Source organism: Amborella trichopoda, chromosome 10 (assembly GCF_054954075.1).
Source record: "Amborella trichopoda isolate Santa Cruz 75 chromosome 10, AtrichopodaSantaCruz75HAP2 v2.0, whole genome shotgun sequence".
Taxonomy (NCBI): domain Eukaryota; kingdom Viridiplantae; phylum Streptophyta; class Magnoliopsida; order Amborellales; family Amborellaceae; genus Amborella; species Amborella trichopoda.
In genome coordinates this window covers 9,519,989-9,544,077 of record NC_142345.1, presented here as the reverse complement: position 1 = coordinate 9,544,077, position 24,089 = coordinate 9,519,989, and the positions used below count along the sequence as shown (strand labels likewise).

At 38.1% G+C, this 24,089-nt stretch overlaps 1 long non-coding RNA gene across 1 annotated transcript; it reads right to left on the bottom strand.

Annotated features, from left to right (window-relative positions):
- Nucleotides 1–14,112: 14,112 nt before the first annotated feature.
- On the bottom strand, nucleotides 14,113–19,035 carry LOC105421587 (uncharacterized). The gene is made up of 2 exons (XR_002282992.2): nucleotides 18,763–19,035; nucleotides 14,113–14,702 (listed from the first exon to the last, which is right to left on the bottom strand). It is a non-coding gene; the product is annotated as an uncharacterized LOC105421587 (long non-coding RNA).
- Nucleotides 19,036–24,089: the final 5,054 nt, after the last annotated feature.

Here is a 24,089-nt window from a genome sequence, read left to right as displayed (position 1 = left end):
TGGAGTAGCATTATTTTGCTGGGACAGTTTTTCGGTTGAGTTTATCGGTGAAGAGCAGCGACGGTAAAACTTTTCGGCAACAGGGACTCCGTTCAGCTTCTGTCGGTTAAGGCAGCCAAGGGTCGCCATTCGCTCTTGTGAAGGGGACAAACGTGTTGGCCAGGTGTCATCTGCACATCACACGTCAACTGAAAAGATGGCCCTTGCAGAGTCGTACGTGTGAAGGTGACACGTGCGAAGGAGACAATGCGTGTTACGCACGATAGTAAGAGATGCACAGTAGGAAGTTGAGCTCGTCGGTGAAATGTTCGCATGTAAGTGAGAAGCGCACGGTGATGAGGGGTGCATGGCATCAAAACATGCACGGCAGTGAAAAGCGCGTGGCATCAAGAAATGCACACGATAGTTAAAAGCGCATCATCAAAAACGTGCACGGCGGTGAGGAGCGCTTTGCTTTTAAGACATGCTCGATAGTGAGGCGCACTTGGCTGTAAAACACGCACGGCAGCATAAAGTGTGTATCAGCAAGCTGCACTTTGATTGTGAAGACAATGGCCAAGCACTCGGTGATCAGGACTCCGCCCCTATTCCAGAACTTAAAAATATTTCCAAAGCTGGGAGTTGGGGACCAGTGATTTCACTGGTTAGATTTTAATCCGGGGAAATGCAATTTGGCTCACAGAGCCCGCCTGCGAGCCACACTGGCCTCTGAGCTTCACCTTTATCAGTGAACCGGTATGTTTCGAAGTTCATGAAGATGGTGATGGCAACATTTTAGATGAGGAGGTGGGGATTGGTTTGCTCCATTGTCTCCATCGCGAAGTGGCCTCTAGTGAAAACCTTTTTACTCTTGGGATGAGGATGGTTCAGACAGAGGGGTTGGTATGGTCCCCCACTTGGTTTCGGGTGTAGGGGGAGCATCAGTTTCTGAAGGGGTATATTTCCTGGACACTCAATGTGTTGCAACTTTATGCCAGCCTGCTCAAACACATTGCCCTGGCGGAAGCAATCCAATGTTCAGCAGGGTATTTTGACCGGTGCTCCAACACCATCAAGGTACTGTTGGAGACATGGAGTCATGTTAGCAATACATGGCTTTTTGGTCATGGCAAGGCAGGGATCTCTCTGCTAGACCTTCACTTTCTTGGTGGCATGTCATTAATAGGGGCAATGTATGATGAGTTCATGCCTCAAAACTCAGTCATCTTTGGCGAGGCGTCGCTAGGTGGCGAAGTACCTCCTGTAGTCCTTAAGGAGTTGTTTGAGATCTACTAACTCCTCGTTACTCAACGTAGTAATGATCGTGTGACCTTTACTAATTGCGTGAGCTTCTTTCATGGGGAATACCCTGACGAGGCCGGGTCAAATCACGGTCCTCCAGGAAGGAAGAAAAGGCTAAGAGGGAGGTGATTCCCCCATCTTACAAATGCCAGTCGGCAGTTGATGGCGTTTATTTGGCCGCTTACTTGGCCCGGTTCCTATGCAAATTTGTCTTCTTGTGCAAACTTAGCCATGTCTTCCTATGTAAATTTTCCCTTGCATGTCCTTTTGACTAGAATGCCCTTTTAGGTTTTTGCTTAAGTCCTTGTGGTGTGCGCCATTTCTGGTTTTCGCATAACCTCGAAAAGTTTTTTTTTGTGGCACTTTTGCCCGTGGTTTTTACACCACGTCTGCCATTTTTCTTTACTTTGCTCACTACGCCCTTTCGAGATTTCATCGTCCCCATCTTTTTCATTTTTTTTTTTTGGACGACTTATGCTCATGATAGCTGATAGTACTACCGTGCACCGTCACTTTTTTCTTTCTTTTTTTCTTTTTTTTAGACATTTTTGCCAATGATGCTCTTTCAGGTTTTCATCATGTCCGTCTCTTATCTTCTTTGTTTTTTTGTTTACGACTGTTGCTCACAATAGCTTGTGGTGCTATCGTGCCTCATCATTTTTTCTTTTGATGCTTTTACTCAGGATACCCTTTCAGGTTTTCATCATGCCCGTCTTTCTAGGAAGGGAGATGAGAGGAGATAGAGTACTCGATTCCTTTTCTGGCTGTTTGCTAAGCAGCTATGGTCTCAATGACCTCGAATGGAGCAATTACTTCCCCTCCGCCTTTTAGTCCGTGATTGGTCAAGGGCTCATAATCCATCGCTCTCATGATGTGGTGAGCCTGCTGATTGTAGAGACTGCAATTGGGGGAGGTCTTGGCCCTTAGTTGAGATGACGCTTTTGATGCCTCTTGTCCTTCCCTTGGACTCCGGCACAAGCCCTGCCAAAGGTTTTGAGGCGATCAGAGAGGCTTTTTCCACCTTGGCCTTCGCTTTGCGGATGGCCTCCAATTGACATTGAAGGTCTTGGACTTCCCTCCTTAATTCGGCGAGGGTAGGCTGGTTCGGATGATGGGGCGAGGGTGCCTTGTTTGGCTTTTTTTCGACCAAAGAGTCAGGGGTGTGTAGCACTTTTAAAGAGTCGCACACATGGGCTAGTCCGTGAGTCAGATAAGATCTATCTTCTTTCCTCGGAGAGCCTAGAATGTGAAGGATCTTGCGATCTGCTTGTCGTGATACTTCCGCCTCAAGAGCGGGATAGGGATATGCAGGACCTACCACCGGCTCAGCCTTTAATGAAGGTGACTCCGGAATCGAGGAAGTAGAAGGTGAAGCCTCTTCTTCACAACCAGTGGGTGACATTTTCGGGAGAGAACAAGGGGCATTTGGGTTAATAGAGGTTAGAGGGAGGAGCATGCTGCTCCTCTCTTCTTCCTTGAATATGCCCAAGAGCACCTGTCCTACGTCCTCGGCGTCTTCATGAGAGGATACTTCCACCTTTTTCACGAATCCTTGGTTATCGGTCTCTTGCTCTCGGGGTGACGCACGATACGTAAAGTACTTTGCATCTGTGTAATGTGTTTCGACGATGGGGAAAGGTCTTTTATAAGCATGGACCATGTACTTTCTCCCATCCTAGGTGTATTTAAAGCACTGATGGAGTGTGGACGAAACCACCCCTTGGAGTATGTTGTAATCAGTGTCGATCACATGGAATTGAGCGTAATTGTTTACCTCGTCGATTTTGAGATGGAGGTGAACGGTGACAGCTGATTTCTCTCCCAATTGATGGAATCAACTTTGATGTTTGTAGGTGTGAGGTCATCAGAACCAAACCCTAAGCGGGTAAGAATCCTTCTCAAGATGAGATTCACAACCGATCCCCCATCCAGCATGATTCAGCTGATGGGAAGTGCATGCCATTTGTCGGTTACAAAAAAAGGCCGGTTGTGGAATTTTCCTGCCAACTGAAGGTCATCATCAAGGTGATGGCCATGCAGTTGTCCAGGATTGCAGGGTCCACTTCAATAGGCTCTACTTCTGTCTCATATACCTTAGGGTAGGAGAGAGCCTGGATAAGGGCAATGCGGTAATCTCTTGAAAGCATAAGGGCGTCATAGATGCTGAGCAGGGCCGGGAGCTTCCTTAGGTGGCCAACCACATCATATTTGACCTTATCGTCATCACCCCCCTGAGCTCTAGGACCCGCCACGGGTCTTGGTGGTATGGGAGGTTGTGGGATAGGCTTAGACAGTAGAAAGTTGTTTTGGGATATCGGTTGACTTTGCTGTGTAGCCGGGATGAGTTGAAGTGGTTGTGGGGGTTGAGTAGGCTTAAGTTACGCAGTCGGATTTGTTGCCAGCTGGCTGTGTTGTGTAGTTGAGTCCGGCGTAGACTGGCTCGGTTGGATAATTGGCTGAATGGAGCTTGATGGAGGCTGATGATTTGAGGAAGAGTTGGTAAATGGAACCAATGGTGGTCCCACGTATTTAAGGTGTATTGGTGGATTGTTCGTGTATTGGTTACGGGATGAGTGGCAGACTCGAACACTTCAGGAGTTTGGGCTGCTAGGGTTTCTGTAGGAGTTTTGGCAACCTCCTCCCTAACCTTGGGCCAATTTGGTCAGCATGGACTACCCCTCCATAAATCTGCACCACATGGCATGCCTCGTGGGAGTGGAAACTCTGCCCCTTCGACTCTTTTAGTCGTTGTTCCAAGTCAGGCTTGGGAGGCCATTGAGGCTTTTTAAGCTTACCGTTCGATCAGCTCCTCGGGAGAGGGAGGCAGCTTTTTGTCAGATCGGGATGTCAAAGCATCAGCAATGATTAGAAAACCTGCTGCTTGTGCCACAATCTTCTTTTACTGCTTTTGGTGATGTTTGCTGATGTTGCATCCTTTTAGATCTTTGTCGAGAGCCTCAAAGTCTTAGCACTCGAGAGTCAGACCTGCAAAAGACGAGTTAAGAGAAGAATAAGGGTTCGAAGAATCAGGGATAAGAGAGGGGAGAGAGGTTTTAGGGTTATCACCCAAGTTAGATTGAACCAGATAGATTTTATCGTCGTCACTGGAATTGGACGTGTGTAGGGGATCTTTAAGGTCTTTACCCTGCTTGGACCATTGAGGGTGCTTTTTATGTCGTCACCCTAGTCAAACGTAGTCTAGGATCATTTAACGTCGTAACTCTCAATGGATGAATGGGAAGCCTGAATAGAGAAAGTCTTAGGGAGGTCCTCTTTACCGATTTGCAGGTCTTGGTCAGTGGCAACGGCTAACTGAAGGAGGAAGTCCCACAGTGTTGGTAGAGGGGCATGAACGAAAGGAAATCCACCTCGGCCGAAGGTTGAGGGGCTTCCCTCCTTCTACGAGCTTTGGTGCTCGCCTTCTTTTACCCTTATTGCTAGCAGGCACGGGTCAACCGGACTCACGAGGATTAGGCATTGGCCTTGCATGGCAAATCTCCTCCCTTTTCATAGACTTCATTCTATTCCGCCCTCGATAGGTTTGCCATGGTTGAGTAGTGGAGGGTTCATCCGAACCGGAAGATCCAAGCGACGCATCATCACATGTGGTCTGTGTCTGAGTGACCTCTTGTGTTGGCAGTTCAGGGTCTTGAGCATCATCTTCAGGGATAGGGACTGAGGTTTCAATAGTGAGGTGCCCTCTTCGTACTTTCTCCACCACTAAGGCGAAGCATTCAGCTAAATCATGGCCAAGTATCTGGTGATATGGAAACCAGAGATCTTTAGCCCCTTGAGCAATGTGCCTGGGCTGCCTTGATGGCCAATGAGCAATGACCCCTTCTTGAATCATCATACTGAACATCGCTAGAAGAAGATCAATTGGCAGTACGTTGGCATAATCCTCTTGCTCGTCTTCTTGAACTGTCACCATATGGGATGCCTCAGCTGCCCCAAATGCTTTCTTGAGGCTGTCCAGCTATATCTGTCCCTTTTGGATTAAGGCCTCAATATGGTCTTTGAGAGTGAAGCATTCCTGAATAGGGTGCCCCATCATTCTATGATAGGCACAATAATCCTTACGGGTGAAAAGTTTAGCCTCTTTTAGCTTCTTTATCTCAGGCAAGGCAAACATTTCTTGCTTTAACAACATTTGGAGTAGGATCAAGACCCAGAAGCTGTTAAACTTGTTCCTCCCAGTAGTCCTTTCGATAAAGATTTTGAGGTGGAGGTACCTTATTGTATGATTGGGGTTGTTGTTGCCTTGCCAGATGCGTCCCATGAGCATTGGCAAGATACACCACTTTAGAGAAGTCCAGAGTTTGGAGGGGGGCCTTCTTTGGATCGGACACGGTGATAGTGGCACTGATCGCCCCCCTTTGCTGATTTCCTCGAGAATTAGGGCACGCATTACAAAAATTTCGACTGTCTTCCCCCCCTGATGATTGCATTTGCAGGTTTCCATTGTGCTTAAGGAGGCTTTTTATGCAGACAGTTTTAGAGATTAGATATATTATAGAAGTAGGGTTTGAAGCCTTGACATGAAGGGAAATTTCTGACCGCATGTTACGTACACAAGACTGAACAACATCAATCTCAGGCATAGGGTTAGTCTGGTATGCAGCCAGATCATTCCATCTAGCAATGAACTGGTCCACTGACTCATCCGGACCCTGGGTCATGGTGAGGAGTTCGATTTACTGAACTTCTCTTTCGACTTCATAGAAGCACTTGTAAAATAAGTGCTCCATCTCTTCCCTAGTTTGCACTGAGTTTGGGGGAAACCGGGCATACCACTTGAATGCCGGCCCATCGAGGGTCTCGATGAACTAACGAAGGAAGAACCTCCCATCAGCAGCCATCTCTTAACACGTCGAGATGAAGTGAGCGATATGCTGGTGGGGAGAACTCGTGCCATTGAAGACAGGGAGTCTTCCATTCTGGTAATTAGGGGGAAATGGGAGAAGGTCAATATAAGAGGGGTATGGCTTCTGATAGAGGGACGTCTCTCATATCCAGGGGATCTGCTTGCCCGGCAGACTATGGCTGATCATAGCTTCTACTAGTGCTTTTGTAGTCCACAAGAATTTTGGTACCTGCAAACCTATGTCTCAAACTGCTTCTTCCTTATTTGCACTGGGGATTACAAGTGTTGGAAAATAACCGTCAACATTCCTAACTTCTAGCTGATGAGTGTCATGTGAGTTGGACGAGTTAGGTCCTTTGGAACGTCTAAACTTCAGCATCTGGGTTGCACACGGCCATCTAGGCAAGTTGGCATCTCGAGGATTCCTAGCTGTTAGCCAATGGATGTCACGTGATTCGGGCGAGTTAGGTCCATAAGAGCGTCTAACCGCCGGCGTCTGGGTTGTATTGATAGTTGAGCGCAGAGCTCGTATGATCAAAGGCAAGAAGCGAGAGCCATGGGAAATATACATGAGGCATCGAGAAGCTTAGATCTTGACTTATCCTTTGCAGGAATGGGCGGACCACTTTTATTTATCACAAGGATGGCTGGGTTTACAGACGGCAACGAACGGGCTTTTCTTGAGATATTGCGTGCAATTGCACCGTTGTCGGCCTTTGCTTGCAAATGTTGGTTGTGGTAAGTAAAACGTACCCTCAAAGGTCTGCTTCTCAAGACTAAACCAACATGAGGGTGATATTTCCACATTTCCCTAGGTTTCAAGGTTTGTGACTTGGCTTCTTGTACTCCAGTCACTCCTTTTTTAACATGCGGGGGAGTCATGGCCTTAAGAAAAGCAGGTTGACCCCTAATTGGGGAGGCATACAATGGAACCTCCATCATTGCTACCTCGAAGGATATCATTACTGCAGCCGTGGTTACCTCTGATGACCTATGATTGATGCACGGGCTCGCTCGTCAAGGTAAATAGAGAAGACACGGGAGTAAAGTAGAAAAGATCGTGAATTAAGACATATCGAGGGAGAGTTTTTGACTTCCTAGACTCTTTCAGAGATGAAAGGTAAATCACTCCCCAGTGGAGTTGCCAAAGATTTGGTCTCTATGAAATGTTGATGTCTTAAAAATAAATACTGAATGTTTAACTAAACATTAGACTCCAGATGGAAAACAAGAGGGCATCACATTCGGGACCGAGTTTACTGGTGTACTTTATGTCAGAAACACAGGCTTTATTATTTATAATGGGTACTGAGCAATTCCAGTGGTTTAATCTTCTGTTACATTTACATCGACTTGAAGAATTAAAATAGGCCGTACATCTTTAAGTCTAACTTTTGAAACCTATATATTTGTTGCTAAAGAAGAAAATACAAATATGTTAAAGGGAAAAGATAACGTCGACGACATATCGACCCATATACTTGTAAGCAAAGACTTGTTATCCTTCGAGTCTAATCTTTAAAACGGAACGGGTCTCAAAAAGAATCCTAGGAGACGAGTATCTCTGTCCTCGCATCTTGAATACTACTCTCTTCTCTACTCTTGATTCTTGTCGAGGCACAACCTCTAAAGAGCTCTCTATCTCTTTACTGGGTTGTATCTCTCAAAAGTGCAACCTCTTCTTCAATCAGAGGAGCATCCCTTTTTATAGTGCTAATTTTGGGATAATCATGTATTTCAAATCTTCGAATCTTCACCCTCCATCTTCATCTGAGCTTATCCGCTCTTTTGAATCATAAATCTTATAGGGCGCGATCTTTATCTTTGTAACGTGGTTTTACCTTCTTGTGTTTATCTTCTCATGCTGTTGGTCTCTCTGCTAGGTTATCTTCACAGAAGTAATCAATGGTGCTTCTCGAAACTTCAAACCCCATGATTTTGCAGGAGCAAAATCAGAAATTCATCGTTATCATCAATGTTGACGTCAGTGGGCTGTAGCGACTTCCGTTGTTCAACTCAATCCATGCTAACCTCTTAAGGGTGATAAAGCAATGAGTGTAGAGTTCAACAATGCCGATTTAATGAAAGAATTCCTTGTTCATAACGAAATAATTCCTTTCTTGTAGAAATCAATTGGTCGTTCAATCAGTAAAGCTTTTAAGACTTTAACTGCCGGATAATGATATTGATCGCGAATTAAGCCATCGTCGGACAGTTCAATACTATTGTTGAAACCAGAGCTCACAAAACCGGCCGGTCCAAACCTGAAGCAGCCAGTTAGATCGGTACCTGCAAGGTACCGACTCAGGTTACGACCGGTTTTGCAATAAACCTCATTAGATGACCGTCTCCAAAAAAAACAGGACCTCCTTCCCTCACCCTTCTCTAGCACCGTAAGGCTGTCTTCATTTCTTTCTCGGGGCGTAATGGATGGAGCCAAAAGCAGAAAAGAAGGGTCCAGGTTGCTTGCTTACTGGTTGCGCGGTAGAAGCAAGTCAAAGAAGCAAAGCCAGAAGCGACGAGCAGTCGCAGTCGTAGCTTGGCTCTAGCCGATAGGCTAGAGTATGCTTGGCTGCAACAAAGCGCTTACCAAGCGTGAAGGAAGAATAAGGGCCTTGCCTTTGCCACCCACTTGAGCCGTATGGGGGGGAACTCGCACGTGTGGTTCTTAGGGGGGGAGAGCTTGTAGGAGCCATCCCATCTCAAAACCGACCGGTTCGATGTTGAATATGCAGTTTTTTCTCAAAACTGGCCGGTTATTCCTAACCGGTCCGGTTTACCCTTTTTATCGCCTGATATAATGTTATATCGGCAACGTGTATATAACGGCCATTATTTATCACAGAGCCCGTTATATAAAATAGAACCCATGATCCGCCTTTATGTTGAATTTTTTTAATCTTTTTACAAGCATTTTTTTGCTTTTTTAGGTCAATTATTGATCTTATATACTTCAAAATCTTCTATAAATCAATGACGACTGAATCAAATATCCAAGAGTAAGTCATTTTTTGCCATCTTTATTGGTGTTATTTTGTGTTCTTGATTTTTCAACGAAATATCCACCATTCTAAGGATTTTGGTGTGCTTTTTCATTTTTTTTAGATAAACATTGGGGGCTTTTAATGATCACAAAGCTATCTAGATTTCTAGACTCGTGATTTAATTGTAACGGAGAGATTTGGAGCTCTATTTTGAGTTTGAATCAAACAAAGTAAGTTCCAAACTGTATTTTTTTTAATTTGTTTCCTAATTTTTCAGTTTTTTTTAGGATTATTCAGACAATATTTGACTGAGATTATTGATTGCATTCAATAAAAGAAATATTTTTTTCATGTTAAAGTTGCAATTTTGTGAAACTTAGTTGCAATTTTATAAAAATATGTTCTTCATTGGCCTTGGTAACTTAGGGTTTGATGACTACTAACTTACGATCATCTAACATATAGTTGTTAGAAAAAACATGCTATTTGGTAATTATAAATTATGGTTTATACGAATAATTTCAAGGTTCTCAAATTTGATTTTCAACTCAACCATGTAATGATCACTGTTGTTTTTATTGTATTGTTTTCTTTTTGATCGAAAATGGTGTTTGAACAATTTTTTTCCACTGTTAGGTACAAAGAGTGTGTTACTGCTACCGTTACAATGTTAGTTACACAGAACAGGGTTTGGGTAACAAAGAACAAGCTGGGGGAGAGCATGAAAGTTGGACGAGTCTAGGACACTTTGGCCAAAGGGGTATCACAGGGAATGTTCCTGACTGGTGGGGGGCACAACTGCAGCATTACAGACTCCACCAGGCCTTACTTAAATTTTTTTCCCCCTAACCCCTGAGAGTGAAACACAACAGTACTATGATCCCCCTCGCCACTCTCATTACTATTAGCCATTGTTAGTTGGACATTGTAACTTCAATAATTGAATTAATGTCAAATTATAAATTGTATTGCATATCTTCATAGTATTCAAATATTAATTTTTATAAAAAGTTGTTTCAAATTTTGTTTTTGTAAGATAAATGTATGTAAGACGATAGTATACACTTTACTCTAAGTTTTTCTATTTTTTTTAATTTTTTTCGAAATTTTTTACCTAACTTTTTTTAAAAAAATCTACCTGACCTGTTAGTCTGGTTAACTGCCCTAGTTAGTCTAGTTCTAGTTCAAACCGCTCCCAGCCCCTTGACCGTTTAACCGTTCCATTCGATTTTGCGAACACTGCTTCAAACAGTGCCAAAAAATGTGGTTAAGTCTTTATTATAGCGTTAAAATATATTTTTATCTCTAATTATAAAATTTAAAATTTTAAAAATAGTGTAGATCGAGCATATCTATGAAAATTTAAAATTCAAATTTTTTTAATATTAACGGTCAAAAAATGCATTACAAGATCTATTGTTTTTAAAACTTGAAATCCATTTTTTTCTTAGGTCCATGCTTCTTGATGTTGAGATGATCAATTTAATGACATTTGAGCATCAAAACAATCTCTTCTAATGATATTTTACACGTGCGCTCTAATTTAATCATTTAGAGCCTCGGCTCTATATAAAAATTTTCCAACTTTTAATTATGGCAAGAATGCAATTAAGTGATTCAAAAACAGATTATTTTCGGTTGGGATAATCAATTCTGATGGAAGTTGAATTTGGTTATGAGATAGTATTTTTTGTTTTTTTTAATTCCCATGTAAATATTTTTTGTTTTTTTTTTTTTTTACGCTCATCTAATATTTTTTTAGGTCCCCTCTAATTGCTCACCATATAAACCCCTATCTCCAATCTAGTTCTCCTAAAATCCATACAAATATTTTTTGTTTTCTTCTTTAAGCTAATCTAATTTTCTTAGGTCTCCTCTAATTCCTCACCATCAAACCCCTATCTTGATAGTTATTTTATTTCTTTTATTTTTAATAATTTTTTGGATCTGAAATTTGACTAATCCAAACTTGATCCTGGATCACGGATCTGTGGGAGAACAATTTGCCCCACCGATGAAGGCTTCAAAACACGACAAATAACTCTTCATTTCCATGCTATATAAGAACCAATGTTTCAATCATAATTAAAAATATTAATAATACTAAATAAATAAATTAGGGCTTGGGTGGTCAAACCAATTCTAGTCAGCCCAATGAAGCAGCCATTACAGACCCGTTTGAGCACATGGTGCTATAAAAAAGATATTTTAAAAATCATTAATTAAAAAAAATAAAAATAAAATAATTTGTGTATTTTACTTTTTAATATTTTTATAAATCATATTTTTAAAAATTATTAAGGCAGGTGCAGTAAAAAACCCTTTGGTAGCCAATATATTCGAACTTTCCTTATACAGATACAATTGACAATTTTGTATAATAACACACATGTACATCATTCTTGCAATGGAATGAAAAAGCTCATGCTAACCTTTTTTTAATAAAAAAACCCAACAAATAATGCTTGACTGAAAATGAATATGCCAGACCGAAATAATGTCTAATGTTTTCAGATCTGCTAGACAAGTTTGAAAAAGTTGAAATGTTGTGTTTTGCTGATACAAAAGCCAAACGTGTGCAGATATGTGATGGAGGTAGTGATACGTGGATACTGACACCGACACGTATATCGGTCTCTATGTCCATATAGAAATTTTTACAATTGAAAATAAGATCGTAAAAAGATATTTAGACATTTCTTTACACAAATTCGCTATTCTCATAATGATGAAGCACGCTGCCCCTATAAATTAGACCGGGAATCAAGCATCAAGGGGCAAGTTACCTTAACCTTGGGAAAGGGGTGGGGTCGTGGTAGCAGCCCCAAATTCTAATGTGATTTTCATTTCCACTTACACCACCCCTACTAATATCTTCAAAAAACTAACTTTTAAGGGCCTCTCTTTCTCACTCAATTACCCAAAAGAAGAAAAAAAAAAGTTATGCTAACATTTTTTTTATTTTTCATTTAAAAAGCTGATTAATGTAAAATTGGAATTGAAACATAATCTTCATTTTTTCATACTTTGCCGGGGCTCCCTTGTTTTATTAATTTTTTATTATTTCTCAAATTTAAGATCCGGAACTTTATGTGCCTGACCACATTTGAATTTCCCTTTTTTTGGAGAACTTTGCCCAACACTTAGGGTCGTTATTGCTCATTTCTATCATTTGGATACAAATTTTGAGACTGAAAAAATTATTTTTTGAATAACTTTTTATCCATGCCCCTTTTTTCTGAAACATTGTTTTCCTTCCGCATTTCCTCACACAGAGCCAAAAAAAAAAAGGGAATGTGTGTATTATGCTATACATTTACTCCATCGGCGAAATCACCAATTTGGGGGATTTTTTGTGATTAGAAGTTTTAGGATCTATTTTTACAGAAAAAATTAGGCACATAGAGAGATTTGAAGTTTTGTTTTCTTTAAGGTTGTTTGCCGGATTCTAGAGATCACATCAGACTCTAAAGTAAATTTTTCCCAAGAGAGTAAATAAGTAGTATACTCGCACAGGAAATGACAACAAAAATTAATCCCCAGCGTATTGACGGTTAGTGCGCGAATAAAATAAAAACCCCATGGAAAACTCACACCCAACGTCCATTATCCACCCTCTCTCTCTATATATGATAAGGTCTATTTTGTGGTGAATACTTTTTCCTTATATATGTAACTTTTTCCTCAAGATGTATGAATACAAAAAAATAGATTTCAAATCCTCCAAGTATTACATGTTATAAAACATTATGCGGACAACCTATTTTGAAGATTTTCTAGTGTTATAGATCTACTAGATGTGTACCATATGTAAAACTACAAAGTTTATAACTGGACCCGATTTCTATGCGGCCAAGCAAGCATATGTAGAAATGTGGACTTATTAATAAATCTATTTTTAGATGGATTTTTGCACGTAATTTATAGGACTTTTTATCTCTAACGTGGAGAGCATGAATATGAAAAAATAAGTAAATTTTTAAAACTAAAAATAATAATTTTACTAAATTTTTAAAACTAAAAATAATAATTTTAGTAAAATTTTTTTTGGACTGTTAGCTTCCTCTATTTCTAGCTAAAACACCTACTTGCATCCATCTTTAAGATGGATGCTTTACACTTTTTGGACCGCATATGTAATCATGCGATCCAATCGTCATGAAACAATTTTCCTTTATAATTAGGTTGGAAATAGATTTCTCCAAAACATGGTCCACTCGCCCAGTCAAACCCACTATGAGAAGAAAAACAAAAATGAAGGGTTTCAACTCAGGATGAGAAATACATTATTATCATGCATCAAAACTTTGAAGTATCGCCCTCTTAGAGAAATAATCAGATGCTAAAGTGTTGTACACATAGAATGTATTCAACTAACTCCTCTTACTCTTTGAGCAGAAGTAGGAATTGAGTGTCGGGGTAAAATAGGTTTAGGAAACACGCAAGGCTAAATGAATTCATACATGATGCTAACCAGTGCTCGAAATATCGAATTGGCCTAAGAAACTCGCCTAAGCCGATTCTGAGTAACCGGTAAATCGACCAGTTCAGCCAAACTAATCGAGCAGGTCCAGGATGGTCAAAAAGTATTAAAAAAAAAAAAAACAAAACAATATGAATAATACTTAAAACATAATTAAACAAAGTACATCCAAATAAAGTTGAAAATTAGTGAAAAGAATGGATTTCAAATAATCGAGTTCTGCCCAAGGGATATTTTTAAAATTTTTCAAAAAGATGAGAAAATGTATAAAGTATTCATGGCCAAAACACTTTCCAATCTTTGCCAAAATGATAAAAATGCATTACAAACAAATCTCTTATGTTTTAAGATTTTATAATAATTTTTAATTTTTATTTCTTAAATACCCGGCTGGACCACTAAAACTGGCCAAAACCACATCGGCTAGAGCCCGGTTCCAGTTTGATCGGCCGGCTCTAAGTTGAACCAGATGAGTTTGCGAACACTGATTCTAACTTCAATTTTGTTTATGCTGAAAAGACAACTTTTAATTTACTCTAGAAATTATCAAGATCACATGAATTATCTCATCAAGAATTTACATTTGCTGCACAATGCGCTTGACATTGAAATAATTCTCAAGACGTGCAATCCAAAAACCTATCATCAAAATCCCCATCACTATAACGATCTCAACTCTGCAACTCTTTATGCCCTCAAAGATCTTCAGGTAGCAAATACATGGTAGAATTAGAGTAGTAGTGCTACCAAGAAATGATCCGATAAATGCCATCATGGACCCAAAAAATGGAAATATTAGAGCAACTATGACTTTGATAGCCACCATCATCATCGTCAATGATAGACTCACCCCACACTTCTTGCAAAGAGGAAATATCTCTTCGATAGCAGCTGCGACAGGAGCCATGACTAGTGCATATTTTGATAATGGAAGTATAACAACAACATAAATTGCAATCTTGGAGCTAAAATTTATAACAGGGAGATTTAGCGTAATTTATGATTTTATTTGGTCCCCAAACATTAGGTAACTAAGTATCGACATCAGTGCATAAGCCACGGCACAAGTGATGAAGGAAAAGGTCAGTACCTGCAACCAAAGAACAAAAAAGGTCATGGGTTAGGAGCTTCGGAAATCCAGTTAACTTATATCATGGACTGTGGTAGGATGGTTTCGAACACGAAACCTCATTGTGGCGACCATGAGAGCCACTACTGAAATGGACTTCAGGAGAAACAACAAAGGTTTGTAAATCTTTCTTCAATAAGAATTGTACATCACAATAGATGCTAGAGATAAGCCATTTTCTGCATGAGTGGACTATGGCAGACAGGAGCAGAAGAAGAGTTCATCTTGACCATCTATTCTTGAGTATGGATGATGGTAGAGACAACATGTATCATACATAACAATCTATTCTTGACTATGGATGATGATAGAGACAACATGTATCATACATAACAATCTAATAGTATATGATATGTTCATAATAGAATGCTTTCCATTTCAACTTGTTTTCAAAGTTAGCTCGACCCCCTCTTATTTATAGGGGTGGAAGTGGGTTGGGTGGTATGGGCCATAACAACCTGTACCTGGGCCACTAAGTTTAGTAGACTGCCAAGGCCCTGCACTAAAATCTAAGCATGGTGTTTGGGCCGGGCTGGGCCCAGGAAAGGGGTCTTGGCTCGTCTATCCCAACCTGGCACTACCATTTCTTTAGTTTTCATAATAAATTAAAAAACAGATAAATAATACCCACTGAAACCAACCTGGCTCGAGCCCATCAACAAGGGCTGTTGCCACCCTTATATTCAAGGTGTTGATACTGGATTTCAAGATAAAATTCATATACATACCTTTGAACCCTTGCTCCTATCTTTCATTGACCCAATGATGGTAGAGAGAACACCATGCCCATTGAAACACAAAGCATAAGTGCTAACTGCCATTGGTATGCCACTTAAATTTAGAGGGCTTCCTTTCTCATGAAACCCAACCCCACCAAATAGACCAACCCATATAACTGCACCCATCACAACCACGCAAGCAAAGCACCAGTTGCTGAGACATAGACCAATCTCCCCAAGGTTTTTTGCCAAGTAGTAGGGAGAACAACCATGGCTGATAAAATAACAAATGCCTTGCTTCCTTCTATTCTCCAACCCCCAATTTTGTAGCCAAAGTTAGGGAGCAGTCTAGCTAAACTGTCACCTACTAATATCGAGAAACCTATATCAAATAAGAATAGTCGAAGATAGATAAATGTAGAAATGAAGATTTTGCCTTTGGGGCCAAAGGCAAGATGGTCTCTGTCTGGGTAACATTTTATGTGAGGGTCCATGCTCATGCAACGTTGAAGGAGTAGGCCTGTGTAATAGAAGATGATAGCTAATTGCACAAGATGTCCAAACCATGCCTAGCCACCTTGTGATAATGCATGTGGAATTACTATGATTCCAACTCCTATGGACCCCAAAAAGTGAAAAATTAGGAGAGGGAGAGAGAGTGAGAAATTAAGAGAGAGATAGAGAGAGAGAGAGAGTAGGGGTGGATAGAGGTCGTTCTTGTTGGGGTCTTAGTTGGAACCAGACTCAACCCATAACCACGTAGGGTCCAAGTCGTTGGACCCAAACCTGCCAATACGGGTTTGGGTCCAATAAAAAATAAAACTTTATTTTATATATATATTAGGTTGATATATTACCCAATAAAAAATATATATTTGGAATTAGGGACTCGAGACTGGGAAGAGCTCACACTATCAAGTAATCGATCATTGTACTCAACAAATTTTGAATATTTATATACTCCGGATTTATACATAGAACTTCTAGTAAAGATATTTTTGGTCATTAGGAAGGATGTGAAATGATCTACCTAGGGTTGTGATATCACCCGCATGGAACATTAATGTCATTTGTATACTCCATGTAGGTAATGTCACACCCCCTGATGTCACATCCCTCCTAATGATAAAAATTGTCCTTGCTAAAAAAAATGATCTATTAACAAAACAGGGGTGTACAAGTGTCCAAAATTTGTTAAGTGGGTGTACAAGTGTCCAAAATTTGTTAAGTGTAATTATAAAATGCTTTGTAATGTGAGCACCCTCACATAACCCATTAATATATTGATACACTCTCTCAACCATAGAATTTTTGTCCTTAGGCCCATAAACAAGATCACTATGGCTTTTCACTCATGTGTCTACACCCGAGTCCAACCTGCTAGGTACAACCTATCCGGTCTCAGGTCGGCTTGATCCATTGGGTTGACCCGATCCCCTTGCCAACCTTAAGTAAGAGTTTTGCTAGGCAAAGATGTGTCCACACAAAATACTATGAAGGCAAAATCATTGGATGACATGAGATAAGGATGATTTGTATACGCTTTTGACTAACTTTGATGGACGAATGCTCCCCAAACGCCCTTATTGATATCTGATGGGTGGGGTGCAGTGGGGAATAAAGTAATGGAAAAGCACTTGTCTACAAAGTAGAAAACAAAATCCAACAGACTTTTCTTGGGCAGGTTAGGGTGGGATTTGACAAGTGATGCAAACTACTCTCCAAATATTTTTGGCTGAGATAGTAATTGGGCCCCTGCCAAGGTGTTCTTAAACAAACTTGGATTTGTTAAAATTACTTAGAAAAATAAAAAATTACTAGAAAATCTAATAAATGTTATGTAATTATGTTCCTATATAACGTTTTTTGTTTTTTATGTTGATTTATGAAATTTTCTTTTTATATACTCTAATTTTTATTTTCTTTGGATTTTTCTGAACTCTTTCAAGCTATAAATCAATTTTTTGTAATCTTGTTGCTATATACTTCTTTCTGTTAAGGACCTTTAATGGTGTGTGTAACTTCTTTCGCTTTTTACTGATTTTTAAATATTTTTAATAAGTTTTTTGCATTTTTTGGAATGCAGGAAAAGACGAGTCCACTTGAACTTGCCCGAGCTACTCAACTCGGGCATGCCTGAGGCCTGAGCACAAGCCCAGCCAGGTTTCTAAACATTAGATTTTTTTATCCTACCAATTTGTGCTATTTTTTTAATATCTTACTGTTTGTTAGCAACTCACAGAGGTTTTAACATGGAATGGTTTAGAGGTGCCCTTCCTATGGCCATTAAAAAGAATTTTCTCTTGCAACCATGCGTTGTAGGCATCAGGAGTTCTGGAAGGAGCACACTAGAAAAACCAGGCTAGCACTACATAAATTTCCTACATAACTTGTATAAATAATTAATTCCAAAAGTATTAGACAGGGCTAGCCCAATCTTTGGAGGGCATGATATAAGTGTTTCAACACTCACAATTCATTTATCATTTTTAAAAAATAATCATATAGTGATTCTTATATGGATCCAAAAATTGCAGATAAAAATAAAAATGATACCACACTGATTACCTAAAAAAACATACGTTGTTGTGTCTCCATATGGACATGATGAATGATCAATTGAATGAAGTTAATTTGACGTTTCCACTTCTTCCTGTAGTGTATCCTATTGTAATTTTTTCAATACATAACAAAATTTTATGTTTTCATAGAATTGTACAATTGAAACAATGGGTTTTCGTTGGCCACCCTTGGCATTTTAGTAATCTGCACAAAGCAGTTCACTACGAATCGGAATCGGGTTCCAATTTGCATTGTTAAATTTTGGTTCATCGGGTCCGACTTGAGTGAATATGATGTCGAAACAAGAAATAGCTAACATAAGAATTTAAGAAATACTAGAAAATCAGAAGACTAGGATGTTTAAGGGTTCTTGGCCATGAATGGCCACCCTCCTCACTCTATCAAACTCGAGTGATTTCCGATTCGGATAGGTGATATTTGAATCAGTAATTCGTAGAAACATAAACATTCCATGAGATGCATTCAAAATCAGCTTTAATCCCAAAAACACAGAGAGAAAGAGAACATTTCTATGCATGCAATTGAAATAGAGGCAAGAAAAAGAGAACAGGGACTGTAAGCCATTATTACTGGACTTATTTCTCTTTGCAAACCTTAAAGAGGAAAGCGTTAGAGAGATTAAGCACTTTATAGCCTAAGAGAACAGACTACTCGCACACACTCATGAAGAGAGAGAGATAGAGGGGGGGAGAGAGAGATATATATAGAGAGAGAAATACCGGAATAAAGAATTGAGCAAGTTGAAGCAAGTCTTGGAGAAGGTGGTGCCTGTTGAATTGTAAATTCTTAGGTCTTGTTGGGCTTCTTCATCTGGTTCCACGGTACTCATGGTCAATAGGTGTTGTTGCTTAGAAGGGGCGAGGTCCATTACATAAAAGACAGTTGTTAATGCTTAAAAGGGTTAGGTCTTTATAAGATTAAGAGAGATGTTGATGCATGTTGGAAACGTGGCCCTCCATTTTTTTTATGAGGAGTTTATTTTTCGATAAACCCATTGGTTTCTTTGGATTTTTTGAAAGAATTTGATTTTACATTATGGATATACAAAATACATTTAAATAGAAATAAAGCTGGAGTTATATTTGGATCTCAACTCCTATAGATCATAAAAGTGAGAGTTACAATTCAAATAGTTCTCTATAAAAAGAACATTTTCACAAACACTGGCGTCACCAAATTACCCTCTAATGTTCGTACCGAGCACGCACTTGTGCACGCAAGACCACGATCTTGATCTAGAGGGAAAGAGCTTTGTCTCGCTTGAAACAACAGTCAATATTAGTCGAGAGAGAGCTTTATCTCACTTGAAACAACAGATGAACCCACAATGGAATGAACTCTCATTTTGATGCGCCAAGAGAGACGTTCTATTTCATTGAGAACGATGCGCACCCAATCACATGGACCTACTATCCCTCTCCCTATTTCCTCATTTTCTAAAAACGTCTACAAGGTTGCAACCTCTTTCAATCTCTCCAACAATGTCTCCTCTCCTTATTTTTGTCTTTTTCTAAAACCGTTTACAAGGTTACAACCTCGTTAAATCTCTCTAACAATATCGCCAAAACGGTGTAACCGGTTATTTTTCTTTTCAAGCCAAATGTTCCCACTTCCTTGACTCTCTCCAACAATCTCTTTCCATAAAATAAATAACTGTAATTACTTACGTCTCAAATTTCCTTACTCACTCTCACTCATCCCTCTCTCTTTAAGTATCTTTCCTAATCTCTTTCTTTATCTCTCTTTAAATCTCTCTCCCTCTCTTTCTTTTCCTCCCTCTCTACCCTCTCTCTCACTCCACCATTGTTTGCAAAACTGGTCAGTTTGAACCCCAACCAGCCTGTTAGATCGGAACCGTAATGGTTCTGACTCCGGTTAGCTGGTTTAGGGGTACTAGTAGCCTAGGGTATACTCCCGAAAAGTTTTCGGCCCAAAACCGGCCGGTTAGAAGCCGAAACGGCAATTTTTAAATGAAACCGACTGGTTTTATGCTAACCGGACTGGTTAAACGATATAACGGCAGTTTTTTATAAAATTACAGTAATGTACCCGTTACAGCCGTTATTTTGAAATCGAGGCCATTGTTTGTAGTAGGCATTCTTGAATCAAAATTTAAACTTTATTTTATCCGTTTTCATGCCTTTGTTTTTGTCCTTTTGGTGATTTATTGCTATAAATCACTATCTATAATCTATAAAACAAGAAATTTTGATTGAAACATCGAAAAAAAAAAGAGTTTCTTGGATCGAAATGGCGGATTTTTTAGGTTTTTGTAAATTTCCTCCATTCTTTCAATGGTTTCTTCAATACCTAATGGTTCTTGAAGAAATTTGGTGGTTTTGATAGATTATTGAATTAGTCATAAGATTTATGTTTCAATTTGTTCAAACAACCATATATTATGGGTGGATTTTGGCCCGAATTGTTGCTGCTCAAAGAACCTGTATTCGATCGAAAAACAAAGATTTTTAATCTATTTATTGGTCGTTTTTTATTAAATTGAGTTGTGGATTTTTTTGATCAATGCTTGATCTCTCAAATAAATTAGGTATATCTATTTATGATTGATTAAATGTTTTTATATGATTTTTTTCATTGCACCATACCATAAAAATTTCATAGATCATAAATTTCCACCTTGTTTCAATTAAATTAAAAATACCAAATTTTTTTTATGAGATCTTGTGCGTTTGAAAGATGATCGAAGCCTTTACAATGCATGTATGTTCATTGCTCGATTATCCAAAAATTGAGGATCGTTTCTTGTTCGAAATGTTGCTTGATTTTTGGGGTTTTTGAAAAATCAATTTTTCTAAAAAAAATTATTTGTTCAATAAAATTATATTTATGGGAAGTGTTTTTCTAGTTTGCTTAATAAAATTATTTTTAATATAATTATGATTTTTTAATAAAATTATGTTTTTTGATAAATATGGGAAGTGTTCTTCTATTTTTCTTAATAAAATTATTCTTTTTCATAAAATTGTTTTTTTGGTAAAATTGATTCTTCTTTTTGATAAGTGAATGATAAAGTTGCTCGATTTTTTTTAATTACGTTTTTTTAAGTGCATGATAATGTTGGAAATGAGACATTTTGTTTTTTTTAATTGCATGTAAAAATTTTGGCTGCCTTATGTTCAATGAAACACTACACCGTCGTCTTGTATGTGCTTGGTTCTTCTCTTTTTCCTTTCTTTTTATTCTTTTTTATTTTTTCATTTTCTACCAAGGTTTTTGGAATGTTATGGAAAGAGTCTTTAAAAGATCAGCCGATTTTTAAAAAATCGTCCTACTAACTCCGGATCAGTCAGTAGCTGATCCCTATTTAGCTCGATTCCAGAGAGAGAGAGAGAGAGAGAGAGAGAGAGAGAGAGAGAGAGAGAGTTTTACAAAGGTGATCTTAATTTCAAATTATCCCTCACATTTTTAGAATTTTTTTTTTCTAAAAATCAATTCATTTTTGCTTAGTAAAATTATGTTTTTTTATCAATATGGTTATATTTTTTTATCAATATGGGAAAACATTTTCTATATTGCTTAAAAAAATTATATTTTAAATAAAATTATATTTTAAATAAAATTATATTTTAAATAAAATTATATTTTAAATAAATTATGTTTTTTAATAAAATTTATGTTTTTTAATAAAAAAAATATGTTTTTTGATGAATATGGGAACTGTTTTTCTATTTAGCTTAACAAAATTATTATTTTTAATAAAATTATGGTTTTTTAATAAAATTATATTTTATGATGAATATGGGAAGTGTTTTCCATTTTGCTTAGTAAAAATATTTTTTAATAAAATTATGGTTTCTTAATTAGTTTTGTTTTATGATAAATATGGGAAGTGTTTTTCTATTTTGCTTACTAAAATTATTTTTTGATCAAATTATTTGTTCTACTGTTCTTAATTTTGATAAAATCAATGCACAACACACTGATATGGATATGGTAGATACATATAAGAACAGTTGTGCATTGAGTTTTCGTTTTGCTGCATATCATGAGATGTCTTTTTGTGACGTATGCCTTCTCGAAAAAGCATTGTATGAATTATGCTTTATCTAACTATATGGACGAGGTCCTTTCTATTTCTGTCTTAATTAGTTAGTGTTTTTAATTGATTTAATAGCATCAAGCTACTTTTGTTATTTGCAAAAAAAATGTATAAACATTCATTCCTAATGTGAGTGATTTTTGTTCAAAAAACCTAGAAAGTTTTTCATGTAAAGTTTGAAATGAATATGTTAATTCCTGGAAGAAGATGTTACATGACAAAAATATCTTAAAAAAATATCTTAAGATATTTTCATGTACAGGACCATAGAATTCTAATATTAATTTATAAAAAGTTGTTTCACTTTTTTCTTGTAAGATAAATGTATGAAATAAGATATTATATACTTAATCTAAGTATTTATATTTATTTGTTTATTTTTTTGGGAGTTTTTGACCCATTTTTTTTAAAAAAATCTACTTGACCGTTTAGTCTGGTTAACCACCTCAGTTAGTCCGGATTCGGTTCAAACTGCTCCTAGCCCCATATCTAGTTAACCGTTCCTGTTCGATTTTACAAATATTAGTTGAAACTAAGATGAGTTAAGCTATCTCTGGGCAGCTCTAGACTGCCATTGAAGCAAAGATGGGTTAAACCATCTCTAAACATCTTTAGACTGTTGTTATAACTGAGATGGGTTAACCATCTCTGGTAGCTTTAGACTGAAATTGAAACAGATATGGGTTAAACCATCTCTAGGCAGCATTAGACTGTCATTGAAATTGAGATGTGTTAAGCCATCTCTAGGCAACTTTAGATTGCCGTTGAAACTAAGATGGGTTAATCCATCTCTGGGAAGCTTTATAATGCCGTTGAAACTGAGATGGGTTAAGTCATCTCTAGGCAGCTTTAGACTTCCGTTGAAACTGAGATAGGTTAAGCCATCTCTGGACAACTTTAAACTACCGTTGAAACTGAGATGGGTCAAACCATCTCTATTCAACTTTTAGATTGCCGTTGAAATTGAGATGGGTTAAGCCATCTCTATTCAACTTTTAGATTGCCATTGAGACAATCCATGACCTATTCTCGAAATCCATAGACTAAGCTATGGTCCGATCATAGTCAAATAGGACTCGTTTGAATGATGAGAACCATACTCATCCCCAAGTGGTTTTACTCTTAGTCTTTCATTAGGACTAAGTGTCCATACTGCTGCAAAGGCAAAAGTATGAGTAATTAACAACCCAATCAATGTTCTTCATCTTGTTTGTGATAAAAGTACACCCAACAAAAGGTAAAATATGATCCAATGAAAAAAAGAGGAAAGCTTCAAAACTATTACAAAATTATAACCGGACTTAATCTAAGTGGTCTTAACAAAAGATTAGGGTGGTTTAGTTTAAATCTCAAAATATTTCCAATGTCTATGAGATGGAAAAGATGGATTTTTCCTATGGTTCCAAAATATTCATTTTCTTCCGTTGGCCAAACACCTTGATCAATCGATATGATGGACCCTAAAATTTTCAAATGTTATTTGTAGCACACTAAGACAAATAGAAGAGAAAAGGACCTGGGTTTCATAAAGAGCCCAAGATTAGTTTTGGACTATCCATTGTTATAGATATTAATTGTGAATAATCTTGGGCTCAAAATAAAGTTTTTATGAAATTAATATAAGGATGCATTAATATATTATAAAAAAGTCATAGCTCTCATAATTTCAATGCTTTTGCTCTCATACATATGGCAAAGTATAAAATGAGACTATTTATCTTTGGTATATGGTGGTCATATTAAGCTTGTCTATTGGATGTGAAATTGGGTGGCTTCAATTATTCTACTGATCAAGTTTAAACTTCAAAAGAAATTTTCTTGAATGTTGTGACACATTTAGGCTATCAAATTTCATGTCGGATGGTTGGATGGTTGTAAGCAATTGTGACCACTTTGTATCAAAGGCAAATGGTCTCATTGTATACAATCCCCAAACATATTGTATAATCTGGTCGCATGGACCCCTATATAATCGACTGACTAAAA